Source organism: Pogoniulus pusillus, chromosome 1 (assembly GCF_015220805.1).
Source record: "Pogoniulus pusillus isolate bPogPus1 chromosome 1, bPogPus1.pri, whole genome shotgun sequence".
NCBI classification, from domain to species: Eukaryota; Metazoa; Chordata; class Aves; order Piciformes; family Lybiidae; genus Pogoniulus; species Pogoniulus pusillus.
In genome coordinates this window covers 39883575-39901277 of record NC_087264.1, presented here as the reverse complement: position 1 = coordinate 39901277, position 17703 = coordinate 39883575, and the positions used below count along the sequence as shown (strand labels likewise).

Genomic DNA, 17703 nt, shown 5'->3' with positions numbered 1-17703 from the left:
ATTTTCTTTTTGACGTAGATGCTTACACACCCTAGTTTCAAAAACCAGACACCAGACTTACTGTGTGTCCTGTGCTCCAACTTAAACAAACACAAACGACTTCATAAGATAGACAGCGCTCACGCATACATTTATTTATGCTAGGACACAAGCAGGATCTTTCTTTTTTTCCAGATTTTGTCCTGTGTGGCAAAAAGACAGTATTATTTATCAAAAGATCTGTCTGAACACCCTGAGCCTCCTCATCCCCTATTAAATTCAATCAGTACTCAAAATAGTTCACAATCTCACAAAAGAAGCCTCAAGAGATGACTTGCAAAATTGAACTTTACATTCAAAATCAGTCATTATTATTTCCTTTAGGCCATTTAACCATGTTTTTGACAAAAAAAAAAAAGTAACTATTTTGCATAGTTTTATATTGATAGTCTAAACAACAATACACTTAAAGCTTTGCTGAAAATAACTGAGAGAACACAACTGTAATGAATGTAATGCATCGAACTCCTGCCAGCAGCAGCGTTGCTCATGATGCTATGCATTACCTTATGAACACACACAAGTACACTTACTAACCTATGTATTTTAAGATTGCAACAGAAGTCATAAAGAGCAAGAGTATTCTCTATTTAGCCTCATTTGTTGCTATTCCTGGCCTCTGCGTTAAGCACACATGACTTGAAAATCATATATCATTGAGACTATTATATGTAATGGACAAATTAGACCAAACAATATGGTGTATAAATTAGCCTGTTCATTTGTTTGCATTAGAAATACTTTTCTGTTAAAATAGGAAAGATTTATGCTTGGCTATAATACAAAGCAATAGAGTTTAATCTGATCCATTAAACCCCCAAGTGCACTAGTATAGTAATGGAGAAATCCATTAAACATTCTGAGAGCAACAATGCAGAAATAGCTTAATTAAAAAGAAGAAGAAGAAGAAGAAAAAGGAGAGAAAAGCTTGCTGAAATAACCCTTAAGTGCAAAATTTCACTCGGTACAAAGATGCAGGACTAATAGCATTATTTACCTGCAGATCTGTGACATCTCAGAAAGTGTTTTAAGCTAACAAGCTGAAGTTTAGGGCAATTTAGTCAAACTTCTAACTACTATTAAACAGTAATGATAGATTTATCCCTGAGCACTAAGGTGACCTCCTAGCCAAGAGCTAATTTATTATTCTTCAGCCTTTTGTAATCAAAGTTGTTACATAGACACAAAAGGAGCTGATTTTTTGTAAGCAAGAAACCTGCGGTTTGAGAGGTAAGAGGTACTTTCAGCTGCATCTAACTGAAAGAGATGTGGACACTCAGAGCTTTGGGCATTTATTATTCAATGCAGCTCTGGAGAGGAACTTCTTTATTTCTATGTGTCTTGAAGAACTAGGCAGGAGATAGACAATAATACTGTAAAAAATACTAATAAGGCTTAAATGTGAAAAATGAATTTTACTTCAGGAAACAAATTGGGAAGCTGAATTTTTCTTTCAAGAAATAGGTTAAAAACAACTCTTAAGAAACAGACCAAAAAGTGATCCTTTAAGTTTTACTCAGATGAATAATAGGTACTCACAGAAGTAGCTTCCTCTGTGAGGCTTACTGGATTAGGCCCCAATTTATGAAAATGTTGTTTCTGGACTCAGACCTGCTATTCTAAGTCTCAGGCTGGAATAAAGTTTTCAGAGTGAAACTCTTAAGTCCTAAGGACAGGGGTCAGAAGGGAAACAACACAAGAGTGTGAAATATGTTGTTGCTGCTATGTCGCCGACTCAGCTTGGTAATTTTTCTCAAATTACCAAAGAAAAGAAGTATGAAGTCTGATGTCACTTTCTTCAAACATAAACACATCTCAGCAAGACTGCAGGTCTTTTTCTCCTACAGAATAACTGAAAAAACAAAAATGCGAGAAGCAGACATTCCTCTGTGAGGACAAACTTAATAAAACATCTTATTTGGGAAGCATACATGATACAATTGGAGTCTGAAGGTGCACTTAGCTTTGTTCTAATATTTTTAAATCGACAACACTTGTAAAAAAGATGTTCAAAATTGTTTTATGGTCCAACAAGTCACTCGGCAAGAATAATTTTTAAGCAGCTTTTCTTTTTGTTTCAGTTAAAATTAAAATCCATGCTGTGTAATCCTTGGAGTCAATCTGTAATTAAGGGGATTTGGTGAGAGACCACGCTCCGCATTAATGATAAAATTTAATATCTGTTTTAATACTCTAACATAAGAAAAAACCCTAAGCAACATACAAAAAAGCAGCCACCTCCCTATTTTGTGTGAATGCAGTATATGTACACCATTACTATGTCTAGCAGCAATGCCATATTTGATGTCAGCTTTTTGTTTATAGACCAAATGCTTCTGGATTTAGCATCTACACAGCTTAAAACTGCATCTGTTTGAAAGTTGGCACACAGATTTAATAGGCTAGATAAACAGATTTTATTTTATCTAGTTTGGAAAACGAGTATTTTTGTTGTTACTGTTGTATAGCAATTTCAAATGGAAGAAGCTATGGGCAGCATTTCTGAGCTTTTGGTCACTCTGTTCCCAGTCACTCTCCCCTCCAACATCTAAGACGACAAAGTCACAGAAGGTTAGGAGCTGGGAAGGTATCATCCTGTCCATCCCCCTGTAAGAGGGAAGAGTTGGTCCGTGTTTGATCAGAAGTTACAACAGGCCAATAATCACTAGGTTACTAGAGATAAGATCCAGGGCTTGCAAGTATGTGCATGAGCAGTAGGGAAAGGTGGCAAGTAACAGATTCCAAAATGAAGGAGCTCCATTGTCCTTTGTTCAGCCTTCTGGGATGTCCTGGCCATACACCACAGAATTCTGAACCCATGTATACCGAGAGATTAGATAGCTGGGTTGGAGTGGCACCAGCCTTGCCACCATAATGGTGCAGTTCTTGGTGGGGACGCCTGCCAGCCCTGCGATCCACACATCTCAGAAGTTTTGCTGGTCAGTTGGACAGGGTGAGTATAACCTGATCTTTGATCAGTAGAGTTACTCAGCATTCCTTGCCATATACCTCTCTCTCTATGATTTTAGTATTTGAGCTATAACAAAGTATTGAAACTGTACCCAGAGTGGGGTACCCATGTGTGAAAGCATTCCCTGGTCCCCAAAGAACTCACTGGAACACATCCCTGCCAGAGTAGGATCACCTAGAGCAGATCACACAGGAAGGCATCCAGATGGGTCTTAAATATTTCCTGAGGGGGAAAATCCATAACTTCCCTGGACAGTTTGTTCCAGTGTTCTGTTACCCACACAGTGAATTTCCTATGCCTCAATTTCTGCCCATTGTCCCTTGTCCTGTCACTGGGCATCATCACGCAGAGCCTGGCTCCATCCTCTTGGCACTCACTCTTTACATATTTACAAACATGAATGAAGTAATTCCTCAGTCTTCTCTCTGAGCTAAAGAGCTTCACCTCCCTCAGTCTCTCCTCGTAAGGAAGATGTTCCACTCGCTTAATCATTTTCATGGGTCTGTTGCTGAACTCTCTCAAGCAATTCCCTGAGGTCCTTCTTGAACTGAGGGACTCAGAACTGGACACAGTACTCCAGATGCAGCCTCGTCAGGGTAGAGGAGGAGGTTCACCTCAAACTTTAGATCCTGGAAAAGTTACTATTAATGTCAGCAGAACTGCTCTCCAGCAGTCACTACTACAGAATCAGGACTAATCTACAAGACTAGCTTCAGTGTTTGGAAGCCCAGTCTAAATGATGCTTCTAATGTAAAAAAAACCACTCCAGTTTAAATGGTACTTGTTTTTAAAAAATAACTTCCCTCAGTCTTTCACAATTTGTGGTCAAGATACATGTGAAAGAACTGCATGCAAAAGTCACACCACCACCATTTTAACAGCCCTTCTGGCATAGCAGGTATTTCTTCAATACACAAAGATGAAAGATGGCATGTGTTCTTCAGTGGAGAATCAATTCTGGAGATGAGAAATCCAGTAACAACCAACACAGTTCAGAAAATGAAGTCCCAGAAGGTTTCTTTATATATTGAATCTAACTACAAAATGACATTTGGGTCTTTGAGTTTAATTTTAAATTGCAAATTCAGCTGCTTAGCAGCTTAACACAATCACCAATACACATTAATACCATGTTCAGGCAATGTGATATACCCTTACTTACTATTACACAATAGCATTTATTACTCCAGCTTTCCACTAAAGTTTAAAGACAGCTTTTTTCTAATTTCACATTTTATTGCTTTCTCCTTGTAAGATATATTTACCTTACCACTAAGGAAGGCTGAATTCTGAAAGTAACAACACATCTGACCAGATTTTGGAGGCATGAGAAATTGAAGTTTTAATTGCAATGGGAGAAATCACACCATCTTTGAGTGTTTTCAGTAAACAATTCATTTTTTGTGCAAGAGTAATGATTCAGCTACAAGACAGAGCTATGCACCCAGCATTTCTAAATATGAAGATAAACCTAATATATGTTGAGCTGAAATCTTAACGTATTGAAATACTTCTGTTGACTTGAAGCTTACTTTATATCGTTCAAGTCTTTGAATAATAATATAAAATTAGGCTACATACTTCACATGCCAATATTTTATCTGTGCTTGTAATTGATCAGTAAAGATAATATTAATACACCTTCTGAATAGGTGGTGCACCAGTATTCCTGCATAGTTTTTTTATGCCTGAAATCTGGAAGTCAGAATTATTGAATTAACACATTTATTACTTGACCCTTAACGTATAGCTTACGACTCTAAAGCTGACTACTTGATAAAAGCTAACGTCCAGCTGCCAGTCCATAATCTTAAGAGATAAGCTGTGGAGATTGCTGGAAGACAGATGAGGAATATTTCACTTCATAAAGCCCACTTTCATAGAAGAAGAATCAATTGAAATCCATTCTTTCCTTCTCCTCTTCAAGCGGTCTCCTAATGACCTCCATACTGCTAGGGCAGAAATACACACTTGCTGCACATAAGGAGTATATCTCTTCTCCTTAGCAACCTAAATCCATGAAGATCAGAGTCCACTTCTCCTTTACATATCTACATGGTCACACAAATGGAAGTCAAATCAGGATTTTCATCTTATTTATGGGGAAAAGAAAGGGATTTTTCAAAAATCTCCCAGTGACCTAGGAGCACAAATGCTCTAACATCAAAAATGTGCCTCTGCACCATACCAAGTAAGCAGATGCAAATGAAAAAGGAAAGGCAAAGTGAGTGGTGACCCCTCTGGGTAAATGATGGCTAAGCAGCAAGCTGCACGCAGTGGACATGGGGTCTTTTGACTTTATCTCATTCTAAAACCTGAACTTTTTCACTTGGGAAGAGAATAGGACAGTAAAACAATAACTAAAAGCAAACACCCTGCACGGTGGAATCACCGTCCCTGGAGCTGTTCAAGGCAAGATTGGACGTGGCACTTGGTGCCATGGTCTAGCCTTGAGCTCTGTGGTAAAGGGTTGGACTTGATGATCTGTGAGGTCTCTTCCAATCCTGATGATACTGTGATACTGTGTGATACTGTGATTCTGAATCAAGGCTAGTCTGCAACCTTACAACTGTACTAAGGCCTACTGATCCAGTGCCTTCCTCTGCCACCTGTCCCCCTTCTACTCTGAACAATACTTCATATGGTCACTTGCATGGAAAATGCTAGGAAAGGGTTTTCAAATTCTGAACAGAAATTTGGATAAACTTAAACATACAAAAGACCAAAGATTCCTTTTAGTAAATATTGAAAATTCTGAAATATTTATATTGATCCTTTAATCTGCCCCTGCTTTCCTCTACCCAAGATCTAAAGCAGATTCTATCAATTCTGAGAGGTGTTTCAGATAAGGAGGTCATGGATAGGTCAGAGCAAGACCTTTGCTATTTAATGACCCTCTAGCTTGGCTTTTGCACAAGAGCTTAGGTTACTACCTTTTATACATTTTATTGTAGGACAAATAACTGACATGTCATCATGCACTTGGGCTCAAGATTTTGTTTACAGTTGCTGCTCAATCAAAATAGGATCATTTCCCCATGCAGTATGAACAATGGTGTACAGTAACAGGCTGAAAAAATGATTGAAAATTAAGATTGATCACACTTTCATTCTACATGTATGAACAACAGATTTCATATGGAGAAACAAAATTTATGAAATAAAAATTAATACATAAAAAGGTCACTCCATTCATGAAATCTGCTATCTGGCCTCTAGGATTATTTCATTCTTGCTGCCTCTGAGAAAGGAGAAATGTAACTTGGCTAAATATTTTTGGTACTTCCTTTGTTTTATTATGGTATGATGCTAACATACTCTGAAAACTGTGCCAGTGAAGATAAGGGATGATATTACTAACAGCAACTAATGCTAAGGACTTCTTCAAGCACTGCAAAGAACATTTTCATGTACAAAATGGTTTCAAATTTAAGTCCTAACTAAATTTGGAAATATGTCTTACATCATCACCAGAAAGTGGCAACTGAAGGTGGGAGTTCTAGTTTTCTTACAGTGTCTGATTTCTTAGACTTCATGATTGTTTTTACAATTAGATTGATAAGCATCCTTTGTTCCTGATCCATGCAATCCCAAAATGAAGCTCTATACAATTGGGAAAGGGAAGTAATATTTTTTTATATCTCTTTAAAGCGCAGCAATATGACACCTCCTCAGATGTTACACACAGGTTCATAGTAGTACCACTGCTGATCTGTAATTAGGCAGAAGAAGGAAAAATGAACTCATGACTGGGGTGGTAAATTATATAATTTGAGATGGCAACGAAGCTTATCCTTACAGTTAAACAGAGTTTTTGCTTTATAAAAACTCATGTAAGTAGCTTTTCTAACATGATTGTGGCTTCTACAGTATGCTTAGTATACATATCATATTCTGTGACTATAATTTACAAGACTTCAATGAATTTCAGAACATGATGTTTTTCACCACTGCTTTAAGGCATGCATATCACGTCTATGAAGACAAGGAGTGAAAAAGAAGCCAGAAGTCAGCTTTCTGCTGGGCCACAGGATGCTTGTATAGTTTATTCTCTCTTCTACTTCAGAATGCTTTCTGAAGCACTCTGAAGCATTCAGGATGTTCCTAGAATACATGTATCTGAGATCTCCAAGCTCATAAACTATTCCAGTTTGGAGGTCCTTTAACAGAGTTTAGAAAGAAACCCAAGAATGTCGCAGAATAACTGAAACAAAGCATCCTTGAAATTGGAAAGCCAAGTGGCAGTGCTGGGAACTTCCAGGAAATCACCCAGATGATTATCAAATAAATCAGCTACTCAAAGTGGATTCCATGCTGTTAGAAGGAAAAACAGGTGTGTGAAAGTGCAATATACTTGTAAAATGCTGAGTTAATATAATATGTGTAGATGTGCAATTACAGAACAATTAAATGAAATACATGAATGAGAGAGGGCCTTGTCAACAGGAAGTTCACGGTCACAGAAGCCTGTTACCATGACAGAGATGATTCTTTGTATACCAAAGATGAGGGTATGGAAGCACCTAGATGATTATGACAATCCAGACATAGAAACATGAAACCAAAATATTGCATTCCAAGAACCTGCTGTACTCATTGGAACTAATACTTCTACTAATCGGAAGTAGTAACACCTATCTAACCTCATGGGAAGACAATTTGCAACTATGAAAAAGAAACCAGAAAGTAAAAGCCTCAGCCAAAAGGTTTGAATAATCACATCATTCCCAATGACAAAGGAACCATTATAGTATATACAAACAGTTCGTTGATGATTAAGATTGTCAATAGTGATCTGGTGCCAAGAGAGATTTGAAGACTGCTAAATAAAAAGCAACAGATCTCCAAGGAATTTTTAGCGCAGCAGGTGAAAGCTGACATCAAACACTATGAATGAGTAACGAATTCCTTGATGCCTAGAAGTGAATCAAAGTTCTATAGAAATATCTGGTTTGCTTAAGAGATATTCAATGTCTTTTAACAGAAGAGGCAAGATAAATGATATTTTTTTAGTCAAGGTACTGTATTGATTACAAAGTTGAACATAGAAGGTTTCACCTTAACCTCAGCAGAAACTTTTTTGCAGTGAAGGTGATGGAGCACTGGAACAGGCTGCCCAGAGAGGTTGTGGAGTCTCCTCTGCAGACTTTCAAAAGCTGCCTAGATGCATTCCTGTGCAAGCTACCCTAGGTGATCCTGTTTTGGCAGAGAAGTTGGACTCAACAATTTCTCGAGGTCCCTTCCAACCCATAACATTCCATGACTGCGATTCTGTTTGTTCAGTTTATCAAGACACATTCAGTACCACTCTCACGCAGCTGTTTACAGGCAATGTGAAACATGCTAAAATTCCTTAAGAAATACAGTGCCCTAGACAAGCACAATTAATTACATACAACTCATCTCAGGATCATTCACAGGACTAATGCTGTTCTGCCAATAAATGTTTACTCTCATCTATATAATACTTTATTCTGAAAGAATTCTAAAGACTTACGGTAAGTGCACAAGTACCCAAGTAAGAAACGTTGTAATTAAGTAAGAGTAAGTAAGAAACACCACTGCTTGGTCTTCTTTCATTTAAATAGAGTTCAAAATTCTGGTCTGTGATGATGCCTTAGTGAAACAAGAGAAGTACAAATGGCCCTGTTCCCTATCCACAAAGCCACTTGATGACATCATGAGCTGATTGCTGAAAAACATGCAAGTACCAATCATGCTACCAAACACCATCTCTCTTCAATTCTTGGGTAGATGTTTCTTATAAACCAGATTTATCATTCTGGAAGCCTGTATTTCTAAAATGACTCTGGACAATTTGAGTCTCAGTGAAGGACAAGTGTCTCATCTCACAATTTATTTCTGAAGTGGAAACATTGGGGGAAATATTGTATTTTTTGCTTAAGGCACATTTTAGCAATTATTTTATCTTTCAACTCCCAATACAAATTAAGATATCTTTGGACAATAAATATAAAGCTCTGCCAGGGCTAAAATATTAATTACCAGACTGGAGAAAACTGTCAGTAAGAATGCAGTTGTCATTTGTGGAAAACTATCCTGCCAAGATGAGCATAACTAAACAAACCCTGGATGGCTAAAAGCCTCTCCTCAACAATTAACAAAACTGGCCACTGTAAGTGATACTAGAAGATCAGATTAGTGAACTCAGCCTTTTGGCACACGGTCATGTGTTAAACGTGCTAAATTAACCACTTCCTGCCCATAGGGAACACACATAAACAACCAGTTACACCCTTGAATATATGACCGAAGATGAAGGAGGAATTCCTGGCTGAGGATCTCTGGTCCTGAACTGACCAGAGGACTAGGTTATGACAGCTAGCTCAAAGGAACAATTGGATCTTAGGAAACTTCAAAAGTCTGCTTTAAAGACCACTCAGCCAGAGCTCACATTTTTTCCAATGGGATTGAGGGGGATACATTGATCACTACAGGGTTATTCTACAAGTTATTTCCTCCCTTTCCATAGTTACTGGTAATGGCATACTATCAGAAGTCTGTAACAATATCTTTTGGAGATACTGAAACTGTAGCAGAAAGAAATGCAGAAAATGAGCATGGACAGAATTATTTCTGCAGGAGTCGTACATGGCCTAATTTCAGTGTTAATCTATGGTATGATGCAGCATCTTACTCTTGTATCCTCTGTACAGTACTTTTTAATAACAACAGTTGTAAAGTGACTAAATGACATTTCTAGCATGGATAAGAGCTGAAGAGACTTGGGTCTAACCTTAGTGCACACTTTAAGACCTTGTGATTAAGTGCTTTTGGGTGCAGCACAGGCAAAGACTCTGTTCAATGTATATGCTCTGTCTGATGAAGTGTCTAGAAAGCAGTAACTGAAGAAAACTGTTTGTGCATTCTTATTCACATCTAGATTGTCAGCAGCGTGTTTCAAGTTATACTAGAGTTTTCATTTCCACCTCCCCTATGTAGAATCACAGAATGTTAGCATCAATCAGGTTGGAAGAGACCGCCAAGATTTCTATATTTAATGTATTTATCACATGGAAGAGTCCTTATAGTAACGTGGGCTCTTCAGTACCACAATCATAGAATCATAGAATCAGCCAGGTTGGAAGAGACCTCCAAGGTCATCCCATCCAACCTAGCACCCAGCCCTAGCCAATCAACCAGACCATGGCACTAAGTGCCTCATCCAGGTTTTTCTTGAACACCTTCAAGGATGACAACTCCACCACCTCCCTGGGCAGCCCATTCCAAGGCCAATCATTCTCTCTGTGAAGAACTTCCTCCTCACATCCAGCCTATACTTCCCCTGGCACAACTTGAGACTGTGTCCCCTTGTTCTGTTGCTGGTTGCCTGGGAGAAGAGACCAACCCCCACCTGGCTACAGCCTCCCTTCAGGTAGTTGTAGACAGCAATGAGGCCACCCCTGAGCCTCCTCCTTTCCAGGCTAAACAACCCCAGCTCCCTCAGCCTCTCCTCATAGGGTTTGTGTTCCAGGCTCCTCACCAGCCTCATCACCCTTCTCTGGACACGTCCCAGTACCTAAATATCTCTTGAATTGAGGAGCCCAGAACTGGACACAGTACTCAAGGTGGCTTGACCAATGCTGACTACAGCGGCAGAATAACCTCCCTTGTCTTGCTGGCCACACTGTACCTGATACAGGCCAGGATGCCATTGGCTTTCCTGGCCACCTGGGCACACTGCTGGCTCATGTTCATGCAGTTGAAAGCAATTAAAATATTCAAATGTCATCAAACTTCCACTCTAAAATTCAGTACTGATGTCATATGCTTTATGATAAGCTATACTGAGAGGGTAGCAAATCTGTCTCTCACATTGCCCAGGTATTTAAATGAGGGAACACACTGCTTTAGAGTAATAACTAGTGAGTGAAATGAAGTCACTGTGGTTTTTAACAACTTGAACTGGACATCTTCTCTGAAAGAAAAGAAGTGGTGCCCTTCCTAGAAGAAGAAGCTTTAGCAGTGATCTTGGTCTGCACAACAAACCTTGGTATTAACTATAAGCATCAAGACTATCACTATTAGAAGCAGATGCTGCCTGTGACAATAATTCCATTAACTTCAGAAACCGCAGTTAGGGAGAGATTGAGGTGAAAAGTAAAATCGCTGAAGAGAATTTGTTCTGTTCTCAAAGAAGGACACCTCTTAAGCATTCCCATTCCTCCTGAAACATTCTTCAGTTTCAGAAAAATTGGTATAGATCATAAGCAAATGCTATGGCATAGTGTATCTCCTCATAATAAGCAGGATACCTGTAAACCACCTCTTTCGTCCTCTTCTGCTTCCAGTATGAAGCTGGTACCTCAGACTTCAAAGGTACCTGTAAATTCATTTGCAAATGTGATTGATAGCAGTCCCTTTTATAGGTAGCAGCACATCACACCCAAATTGAAAAGCATGATTGCTTTAGGGTTAACTCCACAGAGTAAGCTCTGAAGCTGAGCTTTGTCAGGTTGACATTCTGTTAGATACAGAGGGAAAAGGGCATACTGCCCAAAAGAACTGATAGAAAAATGTAAGAGTTCCATTGTCCAAAGTATTAATATTGCTGAGTGGCTTCACTGAAAAAAACTCTCAATCACTCTGAAGTAAGCACAATATTTTAAAGCATCTTGTAAGAAACAGTAACACCACACCAACAAGTAGATCAATAGCAGGCTTTAAACTTTTTGCAGAATAGTATCTAGTTAGTTACTAGCTAGAAACTGGAGACAAGTGTAACATTTATTTCACCAGTGGATAAACTAGCTATTAATCTGCTAGATACATAACACTGGTAACCAGCAGATAGTTTACATCACTCACACAGAACTGCAGTTAACAATAGCACAATAATCGAAACGCCTGAAGTTGGCAGAGAGGTATTCTGGATGTTCAAAACTCACGTTCTAGGTTTATAATAAATCAACCTGATCTCAGTTGCTTTATGTAAAATGATTATGAAAGTATTGAAAGGCTTTTCTCTAAGAGTTTTCCAGGATGCAATAAATACCTATAATAAAATGTAGTAATTCCATGATAAACTGGAATTTGAATAGAAGAGATCAGAATCTTTCTGTTTCCCACTACTAGTTTAAAAAAGTGTCCCTGGATTACAGAGCATTTCACAAGTGTGCATCTCTGTCAGAAACAAATCAAAACCTGTATAGCCATAGGCCAGCTCTAAACTCATTAAAATAAAGCTGTGGAACTCCAGCTCTGAAGCAGTAAACATAACAAAAACATTGTTAAAATTGCTACTTTTTGCACATAAGTGCCACAATTATTGTCTTCTTAAAGCAGCACTTTATTCCACAGTCAATATTATATGTCTAAAAAGCATGACACTCCATGCTTTATTCTACTTAAAACTTCATGTTAAAGCTTTTAATTTTTGTAAAAAGTTCTTATGGCATCAGATTTTCCTGGGATTGCACTCTCCATGGTTAAAAATCTGAGGCTGGCATAGTTAAACAGATAGAGGAAAGTGGTTTCTGCTCTAAGTAGTTGGGAAACTCTGGGAATCAAATCAATTTATGATAGACATGAGGCAGTACTTAATTCAAGTCTTATAGAGTGTTTTTTTCACAGGCATCATCACTGGAACAATGACCAAACTGCAGCGCACAGTGGATTTCCTGCTGCTGCTGATTCTTATAAGTCAGTAGAAAGATGACATCAGCTACAATTACTTTATGACACTGCTATAGAGGAATTTCTGAGAGCTCTTTCTTGCTTCTGACCATAAGTATATGATCATAGAATCACAGAATCAGAGAATGGCTTAGGTCTGAAGGCACTTTAGAGATCATCTACACCAACCTCCCTGCCATGGGCAAGGAAGCCTCTCAACTATACTTGACTGCTCAAGGCCTCATCCAACCTGGCCTTAAACGTCCCCAAGGAGGAGGCATCCACAACCTCCCTGGTCAGCATGGAAGTGTTTAGGATGAATTCTACAGAAAATTTCAACTAAAAAGATTGGTTACTCAGAAAAACATAACAAAACAAGCCAACCATAGCAAAAAAATTAACATCCAAACAGCTCTAAAGGAGATTAATATCCTTTACAGGTTTTAGTGACATCATACCTTAATGGAATAAATTTATTTTGTCACTAAAGGCTACCTGATTTGTGTATCATCATGAAACAACTCTTCTCTCTGCTTGGAAAGTTTGAAAGCAAAATGACTATGTCTCTCTGGTCTTTAAAGCAGATAAATAGCTGCTTTAAGAAGAATATACCATCCTACTAAAAATAAACCAGCCTATAAAAAAAAAGTCATTTCCCCCTGTCTTTATTTCCAATCCAGCTAAACATTTTGCATTAATTTTCACATTAAGTTACTTGTTTAATAAGACTTATTTCCTTTTCTTCTTCAGCTGAGAAAGAGGACATTCAGAGCAGCAAAATATCTGTTTTTCTTTTGAAAGATGTATTGCTTAAAAACTCTGCACTTCAAAGCTACACACTACAGAGCTAACAACAATAAAATCGACAACAATAGTTCAATATTTTTGAAGAAAGTATCTGTTCTTCAAGTTTTCTGCTTAAATGAATCAGCTATTTCAGTGCATTGTGGGAATACATTTATCAGAATCAGGAGAGACCAAGTGTTAATTACGAACGCCAAGCACAAATGAATAATTTTATGTATAGACCCTGACACATTAGAACTGCAAAGCACTCTGCAGATCTTATTTTATGAAAGTGTACTAAGAGCGCAAATGTATAGGCCCTTAGGAAGCAATTATCCCTAAAAGATTTAGCTATAATTCAATCTGAGATACTGTAAGAGATTTTTAAAAATGGTTACACAAAGAACAGGATTACTTTAACTACAGAAATAGGGGCCCACATCCTTCTCTGAATGACCCTTGTGCAGTTGCAGGCATGGCCTAGATGGAAGATTTGAGGTTGGTCTTTTTGTTCAGTTAATATAATCCCTTACGACCAATATGAATATGATAAAAAATTAGGAGCACCACTTTGGCATCCAACAGTGTGGCCAGTAGGACGAGGGAGGTTATTCTTCCCCTATACTCAACACTGCTCAGGCCACATACTGAGTACTGTGTTCAGTTCTGGGCTCCTCAATTCAAGAGAGATGTTGAGGTGCTGGAACGTGTCCAGAGAAGGGTAACAAAGCTGGTGAAAGGCCAGGAACACAAACCCTATGAGGAGAGGCTGAGGGAGCTGGGGTTGTTTAGCCTGGAAAAGAGGAGGCTCAGGGGTGACCTCATTGCTGTCTACAACTACCTGAAGGGAGGTTGTAGTCAGGTGGGGGGTGGCCTCTTCTCCCAGGCAACCAGCAGCAGAACAAGGGAACACAGTCTCAAGTTGTGCTGGGGGAAGTATAGGCTGGATGTGAGGAGGAAGTTCTTCACAGAGAGAGTGATTGGCCTTGGAATGGGCTGCTCAGGGAGGTGGTGGAGTTGCCATCCTTGAAGGTGTTCAAGAAAAGCCTGGATGAGGCACTTAGTGCCATGGTCTGGTTGATTGGCTAGGGCTGGATGCTAGGTTGGATGAGATGACCTTGGAGGTCTCTTCCAACCTGGCTGATTCTATGATTCTATGATTGTGGTACTGAAGAGCCTACGTTACTATAAGGACTCTTCCATGTGATAAATACATTAAATATAGAATTTTTAAAACATGATGTATGACAGAGATTAGTCAAGAAGAGCTATCTTAGCAGAGAAGTGAAGAAGCTATATTGCACAACAAGACAAAGTGGCACAGCATAGGCCTATGTAATATGCCTTATCTGTCATGTTTTGTCACACTGTCCTCAGGTGTGACATGGTATCTGAAAATGTGAAAACAAAAGCATGCAAGAGTGCAAACATCATCTTTGTGATATCCACATCCTGAATCTGGTCAATTTGCTGCCACGACTACTCTCCTACAGGCAGAATGCTTTGCCTCACTCAGAAGTTTACTGGTGGCTACTGCCTCAAAGAAGGGTGGCAGTTGGCCTGTGAGCTAATACAACTGGACATAAAGCTGAAAGCTGATCATACCCTCAGTGGAATGTGGAGTAAGACACACGTTTTTCTTTCTGAGCAACTCAGTATTGCAAGATGATTTTTAAAAGTAAGAAAGAAACAATGCCCATTGGGCTTTATTGATAAGTGTATTTTAGGACTCCATATAGGTAATGATCTCATTTTTCATCACAAACTTGTATGCCATCCTTAATCTAGCTGATCTTGATTAGTGTGTTTTTATCCAGTTAAGATTGCAAGTATCCTTCCAGTACATCTGTTTATACTTTCATTAGTCCCTGAAGAAAATCTAAAGCAGTTCAAATTCCTCATCTGCTACCTATCACCAGAATACATCTTTTGCCAGATTGACTCTGACAACATTGATTAAGAGTAGGGAAAATGAAAGTTTTTGTTTTGTTTTGTTTTTTAAAAGAAACAAAACCTGTCCTAGATATACATAGAGGGAATATCTGGACTTCTTTGTAGGACAGGTGTTTACACCTGAATCAATAATACATAGCAGAGTTTCCAGTTTGCATATGGATGTTGTTAAAGGAAGGTACTTCTCCAGATTATGGTGAAAACAAAAATGGTTGTGTTGATATTTAACCCTGCACCTGTGCTGTTTCTCTGAAAACAGTCAGATGACCAGAGAGTGATCTGCAGTGGAGAGGAGACAGGAGAGGATTCTTGGGCCTGTACATGCACTCTATGTGTAGCACTTACAATAGCTACTGAGAACTTAAATTGGACAGGAGACAGCAGCTAAGAACAAGAGGGTTTTTCACAGGGAAGGCAAGAGCCAAGACCCCACGGTGAGTTACTTGTCAGCAAGCTCCAGTTCGATACACCTCTAGCCAGGAAAACTCCACTGCTGATGGCAACAGGAGTGTTGTAGCCAGCTGCCATCAGGCCAAAGGCAGCAGTCAAATCCATCTCTAAAGAAGCTGCTGATACAACTTTCACCCTTACTGGCCAGAGGTGGTAAGCCTTTCACTTACATAAGAGATCAGGTCAGGATGAGTCTTCCTGTGCTGTATATCAAAGCCAACAACTATTGCCAGTATTTCCTAGGGGTAGTTAAAAGTTTTCAAGGTCAAGAATTCAACTTGACCCATTGGCCTTTTAAAAAGTACTCCGATGGATCTGTCCGCACTATAGGCAACATTAATATCAACTGAGATAAACTCTGCAAAGGTACAACATTCTTAAAAGTCCAACTTTACCAAAAATTGAAAAGAATCCTCCTTCTCCTCCCCAGACTCTGATCTCTAAAGGACTACAACCAATTAACTTCTAACTTTGAAAAATCAAAAAAATGCCTGTGACAGCCAGAAATTTAATTCTTTAAAGATTAAGTGCTGGGAGAGCAATATCAGGCTTAGAATGAAATCCTAGTAACACTCTGAACTATTAAGTCACTTCTTGCTATGAAAAAAATAATTATTCTGCAAGCATTCTGTCAGGCAATATTAACTGTAAAAAGTATAGTTTCAATAAAACATTTCTGTTTTCTAACAGGAAAAAAGACACTGCATAATATTTTCAACGACACATGAGAAACAATTCAGCACACAATTAATGAAAAACAATAAAATGTTCAATAAGCAGCATGCTTGGCAAGCACTGACTTTTAGTGATACCAGATTCAAACCAACACTATTGTTGTGGTCATAAACGGCTCTGAATGATTATGATGTCTATTTCTAGTCATCTGAGGATGGATGACTTTCAGTATTGCACACCTGATTTTGTAATATTCACCACAGATTCTGATGGCAATTATAAACCCCATGAACTCAGGGCATTTTTGTGGCACACACTCTCTCCATTTATTGACTGTACTATTTTTTATACTGAGAAATGTCAAACCACAAAAGGATTTCTTTTTATTCGTACATTTTGCATTGGTCAGGTTGTCACATGCATAATGGTGTTTCCTGAATATATATAAAAAAAAATTAGATAAAGGAAGATCTGCCTATAAATGAGACATAATTGGTTGGTACTGCTGAAATCAAAATGCATTTGAAAACAACAACACAGTATCAACAGAGTAACTCCTGTATTTATATTGTTTCTCCACTACCTGAAAAAGAGATTTTAAGGGATATATTGGTTGAATAGCTGCATATGACACCTGCACATATTACCTGGCATATTCTCTTTTTTTCTGTCTAGCAGTCAGATTGCTTTCCATGTAGCTATCAATTCCACTGATGTTACAATTTCCCTTTCTTAAAGCAGCAATAACCTGTCACTTTACACTGTTCTTTCTCTGACTTTCTCCTGCCTCTCTGCTCATTTCTACTCTTATTGACAAGACTTATTATTCCTCCTCCCAATTCCAACTAGCTACTCTTTTGCAAATAGTATCAACTATGTGGTCACTAGTAGTATAGGTCAACAATGTTATTAATATAGCACACAGCTGTGAGGGCAGATCAAACAGCCATGATCTAAAGTATTAGTTTCGCAAAGGTATCACAAAGCAAATAGTTGCAGTTTTCTTTACATTATAAAATGTAATACTGCAAGGACAAACTCCAAGACTTTAGCATTAATTAGCAGCCCAATAATTTGGAGGATATGTTAATTTTTCTTGTTGTTTTCACACACAAAATAAAACAAAACCTAACAGAAGGGTGCTGTATCTGTGTTTAAAGAAGAGGTTGTTGGCAAACACCATAGCTCACTTC

General features: G+C 38.5%; 1 protein-coding gene across 3 annotated transcripts in view; it reads right to left on the bottom strand.

Moving 5' to 3' along the window:
• Positions 1-17703, bottom strand: part of MIPOL1 (mirror-image polydactyly 1) — a 206414-nt gene that overhangs the window by 83211 nt on the left and 105500 nt on the right. The window lies entirely within an intron of this gene.